General features: G+C 39.9%; 1 long non-coding RNA gene across 3 annotated transcripts in view; it reads left to right on the top strand.

Moving 5' to 3' along the window:
* The first annotated feature begins 1,205 nt into the window (after positions 1 to 1,205).
* The window catches only part of LOC133568702 (uncharacterized), a 91,617-nt gene continuing 86,033 nt past the window's right edge, over positions 1,206 to 6,789 (top strand). Inside the window, exons 1-2 of one of the 3 annotated variants that reach the window (XR_009809650.1) lie at positions 1,206 to 1,699; positions 5,536 to 5,654. This is a non-coding gene — a long non-coding RNA (uncharacterized LOC133568702). The remainder of the gene's footprint in view (positions 1,700 to 5,535; positions 5,655 to 6,789) is intronic. The other 2 variants (XR_009809651.1, XR_009809649.1) reach the window with 2 other exon arrangements.

Below are 6,789 nucleotides of genomic sequence, written 5' to 3'. Positions count from 1 at the left end.
GGTGTTGACAGTGCACTGCTTGCCCTTCCTGAGGCGGCGGATGGTGGTCCAGAATCGCTTCGAAGCCTTCCGGAAGTCGTTTTCCATGGCTTCCCCGAACTCCTCCCATGTCAGAGATTTTGCCTCTGCGACTGCTGAAGCCGCACTTCGCTTGGCCTGTCGGTACCTTTCCTCTGCCTCTGGAGTCCTATGAGCCAAAAGAACCCGATAGGACTCTTTCTTCAGCTTGACGGCATCCCTCACCGCTGGGTTCTAGGATTACCACCACGACAGGCACCAACTACCTTGCGGCCACAGCTCCAATTAGCCCACTCGATGATAGAGGTGCGGAACATGGTCCACTCGGACTCAATGTCCAGCACCTCCCTCGTGACATTTTAAAGTTCTTGTAAATGTATGTATGTATGTATATATATATATGTTTATGGAAGTGGATCGTGAGATCGACAGGCGGATCGGTGCGTTGTCTTCAGTAATGCGGACGTTGTACCGATCCGTTGTGGTGAAGAAGGAGCTGAGCCGGAAGGCAAAGCTCTCAATTTACCGGTCGATCTACATTCCCATCCTGACCTATGGTCATGAGCTTTGGGTTATGACCGAAAGGATAAGATCACGGGTACAAGCGGCCGGAATGAGTTTCCTCCGCCAGGTGGCGGGACTCTCCCTTAGAGATAGGGTGAGAAGCTCTGTCATCCGGGAGGAGCTCAAAGTAAAGCCGCTGCTCCTCCACATCGAAAGGAGCCAGATGAGGTGGTTCGGGCATCTGGTCAGGATGCCACCCGAACGCCTCCCTAGGGAGGTGTTTAGGGCACGTCCAACCGGTAGGAGGCCACGTGGAAGACCCAGGACACGTTGGGAAGACTATGTCTCCCGGCTGGCCTGGGAACGCCTCAGGATCCCCTGGGAAGAGCTGGACGAAGTGGCTGGGGAGAGGGAAGTCTGGGCTTCCCTGCTTAGGCTGCTGCCCCCGCAACCCGACCTCGGATAAGCGGAAGATGGATGGATGGATATATATATATATATATATATATATATATATATATATATATTTTAATGTCTGTGTATGTTTATAACAAAGTGTTAAGCCATAGGCCCACACAAGTTCAGTAAATAATTTAAATTCGTAACACACCATCATATTTTTCACAGATTTTTGGTTGTTAGAAGTAGAGAGTGTTTTAACGTGGAGTTCTCATTCTTTTTTAAAGGCACAAAAACAGGTCGGATATTGAGAAACTTTATGAATATCAAACTTAGCCAATAGTATAATGAGGTTCCAAAGGTAAAATTCACGTTCAAATATGTTTTTCATACAGTGTAAATCCAAATAACACATCTTTAAAACAAAGCACAAATGTGTCATAAATATAGGGGGGAAAAAAAAATCCCCCAAAGTATCGCGAGATATTGCGAGATCTCGCAAAACATTTTTTTCCCTTGTTTCTTTAGGAGCTCCGTAATGTTTTGCCTCTTCAAGCAGAGTGGAATTGTTCTACATTGTCATTTATTTAAATCAAAAACCGTAGCAGTAATGCATTTAAGAAATGATAAAACTGAAAGAGAAGAAGATGTATTCCTCTGAGCGCCGCCATTTCGCCAGCTGTTAGCCACGCTAGCTAATCAGCCGGACAGGTGAAGTCTAAATGGGCTCCATTTTTCCAGAATAAATTCCTAATTCCCTCATTTAGGCCACGATTCAGTAAGTACAAACATTCTTACAACAGCGTCTTCCATCCTCAATCCACGTGTCGATATTTCCACACATTTTAGGGGATATTGTTCGTTTTTGAGAGAAGCAGTTGGAATGTGTTACATATTGTCAGCTATGTTGTTTTAACAAGAATGTTATGTAATGTTACGTCTACATAATATTGTAAATAACTATGAGCATCTTTTAATGTGTACATGTCGAATGTTGCTTTTGTTTTGGGAAGCACATGAGTTGTTTTTTAATATATTTTGGGGCATCATCACCTGAAGCCTTTTAGCCAGGGGTGTCCAAACTTTTTACCCTGAGGGCCGCACACTGAAAAATCAAAGCAAGCAGGAGCCATTTTGATAATTTTTATTTTAAAAACCAATACAATATATGTATGAAAAATACACAGTTAGGCCTCCACTCAGGTTTGATCCCAGGGACCCTAAAGGGTTTTGGTCCAAGAAATATAAAACGTGTCATTATTCAGTATTATTATTTTTATTATTATTCAAGGTTTAAATCTCTAGACCAGTGGTTCTCAACCTTTTTTCAGTGATGTACCCCCTGTGAACATTTTTTTAATTCAAGTACCCCCTAATCAGAGCAAAGCATTTCTGGTTGAAAAAAATAGATAAAGAAGTAAAAAACAGCACTATGTCATCAGTTTCTGATTTATTAAATTGTATAACAGTGCATAATATTGCTCATTTGTAGTGTTCTTTCTTGAACTATTTGGGAAAAAAGATATAAAAATAAACTGAAATTTTTTTGAAAAATAAATAAGTGTTTCAATTATAAATAAAGATTTCTACACATAGAAGTAATCATCAACTTAAAGTGCCCTCTTTGGAGATTGTGATAGAGATCCATCTGGATTCATGAACTTAATTCTAAACATTTCTTCACATAAAAAGAAATCTTTAACATCAATATTTATGGAACATGTCCACAAAAAATCGAGCTGTCAACACTGAATATTGCATTGTTGCATTTCTTTTCACAGTTTATGAACTTACATTTATATTTTGTAAGTGGGCCGGAATGGTAAAATCATGGCATGAGAACTTAAAAATAAAAACAACTCCAGGTTGTTTTCTTTATTTTACTTTGGCCCGAAAAAGAACAAGCTCATGAAAATGTGCAACTCACAAATAATCATCTGGACAAAACACTTCAAGTTTGTTGAAAATTCTAAGAAAATTGGTGCAGTTTCAAAACACAAAATGTAAACTCTTCTAGGTATCAAATCTCCCACTTATCAAGGACTTAAAAACTATTCAAAAGGGTCGAGTTTTCTCGTTTTTGACAGACATTATGGGGGAGTAAGGGTGCCAACTAACAATGTGTTCGAAGCAGAAGACATAAAACGGCAGATTTTAAGGTTATTGTTGTTACGTCGGGAACGCATTTTGTATGCACGTGATGTCACCCCAAGATGCACGAGGACCAGACAGGCAGGGATAGCAGGTAAGAGCGTGGTTTGATATAAAAATGATAAAATAACACTTGTACAAAAGTCAAAATAAAGCGCGTGCCTAACGCTAACGCTAAACTTAGCATGCAGTCCAAGAAGAGCGTGCCGAGCGCACAGAAGCTAAGGAGCTACTTAGCAAAGGTACAAGAGATAAGAAAAGGCCAACGTGACTGTTGCTTACCGCAAAACAAAACATCCAGGAAGAACTGAGGTCGAAAACAGGCTTAAATACTCAAGCAAACAATCAAACTGAGGTGCGTTTAAAAACAAGAGCAGGTGGGACAAATGTGAAACCAAGGTAAGCAGACAAAACAAGGAAGTGCACAAACCAGGGATCGGAAGAGTCAAAAAATAATCAAGAAACACAAAAAGGCCTCAAAACCCAAAACCATATATGATCTGGGAGGCGGATCATAACAATTTCGGGTCGAGGGAGAGGAGCCCCAGCCACACTTTACTGCTAGACACCGAACTCTATTTAATAATACAACTCTAACATTTGACAACCAAACAATTAAACAAGGCGACACGGTAAAGAATCTGGGTATTATCTTCGACCCAACTCTCTCCTTTGAGGCACACATTAAAAGCGTTACTAAAACGGCCTTCTTTCATCTCCGTAATATCGCTAAAATTCGCTCCATTCTGTCCACTAAAGACGCCGAGATCATTATCCATGCGTTTGTTACGTCTCGCCTCGACTACTGTAACGTATTATTTTCGGGTCTCCCCATGTCTAGCATTAAAAGATTACAGTTGGTACAAAATGCGGCTGCTAGACTTTTGACAAGAACAAGAAAGTTTGATCACATTACGCCTGTACTGGCTCACCTGCACTGGCTTCCTGTGCACTTAAGATGTGACTTTAAGGTTTTACTACTTACGTATAAAATACTACACGGTCTAGCTCCATCCTATCTTGCCGATTGTATTGTACCATATGTCCCGGCAAGAAATCTGCGTTCAAAGGACTCCGGCTTATTAGTGATTCCCAAAGCCCAAAAAAAGTCTGCGGGCTATAGAGCATTTTCATTTCGGGCTCCAGTACTCTGGAATGCCCTCCCGGTAAAGGTTCGAGATGCCACCTCATTAGAAGCATTTAAGTCTCACCTTAAAACTCATTTGTATACTCTAGCCTTTAAATAGACTCCCTTTTTAGACCAGTTGATCTGCTGTTTCTTTTCTTTTTCTTCAAAGTCCCACTCTCCCTTGTGGAGGGGGTCCGGTCCGATCGGGTGGCCATGAACTGCTTGCCTGTGTATCGGCTGGGGACATCTCTGCGCTGCTGATCCGCCTCCGCTTGGGATGGTTTCCTGCTGGCTCCGCTGTGAACGGGACTCTCGCTGCTGTGTTGGATCCGCTTTGGACTGGACTCTCGCGACTGTGTTGGATCCATTGTGGATTGAACTTTCACAGTATCATGTTAGACCCGCTCGACATCCATTGCTTTCCTCCTCTCTAAGGTTCTCATAGTCATCATTGTCACCGACGTCCCACTGGGTGTGAGTTTTCCTTGCCCTTATGTGGGCCTACCGAGGATGTCGTGGTGGTTTGTGCAGCCCTTTGAGACACTAGTGATTTAGGGCTATATAAGTAAACATTGATTGATTGATTGACTTTGTACCTCTTGCTAGTCCTAACGGAATTGCTATTGGGACATCCAGTGGACACATTTAGAACAGCAGTTTCTTTCATTGCAAAAAAAAAAAAAATGCAGCTCATTTTAATACTTGGCAAACTCATCATGCGGGCCGGAAAAAAACGGTTTGCAGGCCGTAGGTTTGACATCCCAAGATAAAGGAAATATTTGCAATGAGTGGGATCATTTTGAACTCTTGGTGCCAATTAAGGTAAATGTTATTCTTCTTTGTTTACTATTTTTTAGCTAACAATCTTATTTTCAGCTCAAACGTAGTACATCTTTAATTCATCGGAGGGAGGATGAGCATTATGAAACAACACAGTATCAGTGCAATGTCTATACATCTAGTGAGTATGCCACACACTCACTGAGGCTTCGTGCGTTAAACATACTTGGCCAATAAAATTCTGATTCTGTTTTACACATTAGATATTATTCTAAGTGGGCATTTTTCACATCAGATAATATTCTTAAGTGGACATTTTTCCCCAGGTTTCTTGTTTTGATGTCTTCTCTGTGTGCTAATTACCTTAATTATGTTACGCAATACAACATCCTTTATTAGCGTGAATACATGCACTGTAAATATAGCAAGGTCATACATTTCTACTGGGGTTATGTATTGTTTTTATTTCATGCTTAATGTCCTGCTGTGATTCCATGTTCTCTCACCTTCTCTGCGCTCTAACCCCCAGTTGCTATGATCCTTCCTTCCCACAGGAGAGGATCATAATGATGGAATAATGGCGTGAAGAGAGAAGAAGGCCATGATGGAAAGAACGTCGGATGAGAGGAACTCAGCAGGAAGTGGAGGCAGCGCGTTGACTCCATTAGAAAAGGTCATTAGTGCTGCATTTGCTTGACTAATGACAATGTTTACATAAAAACGACACATCAAGGTCGGCATCTTGCAAACAGATGACAGCAGAATCTCTTATATCAACTGCCCCTGTAGTTGTACAATACAGAATTCAGCAAAAACGCTTTTTATGTCACACAAAAAAAGGTTGGACATTCAAGTGACGGTTAAGAAATAAAATGTTCCCCGTGCAGTTAATGAAGGGTTTATCATGGACACTAGGCCTGCGAATCTTTGGGTGTCCCACGTTTCGATTCAATATTGATTCTTGGGGTCACGATTTGATACAAAATCGATTTTTTTTTCTTCAATTCAACACGATTCTCGATTCAAAAACAATTTTTTTCCCGATTTAAAAGGATTCTCTATTCATTCAATACATAGGATTTCAGTAGGATCTACCCCAATCTGCTGACATGCAAGCAGAGTAGTAGACTTTTGTAAAAAGCTTTTATAATTGTAAAGGACAATGTTTTATCAACTGATTGCAATAATGTAAATTTGTTTTAACTATTAAATGAACCAAAAATATGACTTATTTTATCTTTGTGAAAACATTGGACACTGTGTGTTGTCAAGCTTATGAGATGCGATGCAAGTGTAAGCCACTGTGACACTATTGTTCTTTTTTTTTATATATATATATATATATAAATGTCTAATGATAATGTCAATAAGGGATGTTTAATCACTGCTATTCTGAAATTATAATTAATATTATTTCTGTTGTTGATTATATTCATTTTTGTTTCACTACTTTTGGTTTGTTCTGTGTCGTGTTTGTGTCTCCTCTCAATTGCTCTGTTTATTGCAGTTCTGACTGTTGCTGGGTCAGGTTTGGTTTTGGAATTGGATTGCAATGTTATGGTATTTTTGCGTATTGTTTCGTTGGATTGATTAAAAAAAAATAAGATAAAAAAATCGATTAAAAAAAAAAAGAGAATCGATTCTGAATCGCACAACGTGAGAATCGCAATTCAAATTCGAATTGATTTTTTTCACCACACCCCTAATGGACACAGTTTGATCTTGTAACCGATAATTTTATGTGTACGTTATTTTCTATGGTGGAAATTGTGCATGTTTTATTAGCTATCTAGTTCAATATTTTTTAG

The sequence above is a fragment of the Nerophis ophidion genome, linkage group LG14 (genome assembly GCF_033978795.1).
Source record: "Nerophis ophidion isolate RoL-2023_Sa linkage group LG14, RoL_Noph_v1.0, whole genome shotgun sequence".
NCBI classification, from domain to species: domain Eukaryota; kingdom Metazoa; phylum Chordata; class Actinopteri; order Syngnathiformes; family Syngnathidae; genus Nerophis; species Nerophis ophidion.
The sequence above is the reverse complement of the archived record's forward strand: the minus strand, read 5'-3'. Positions and strand labels throughout refer to the sequence as shown.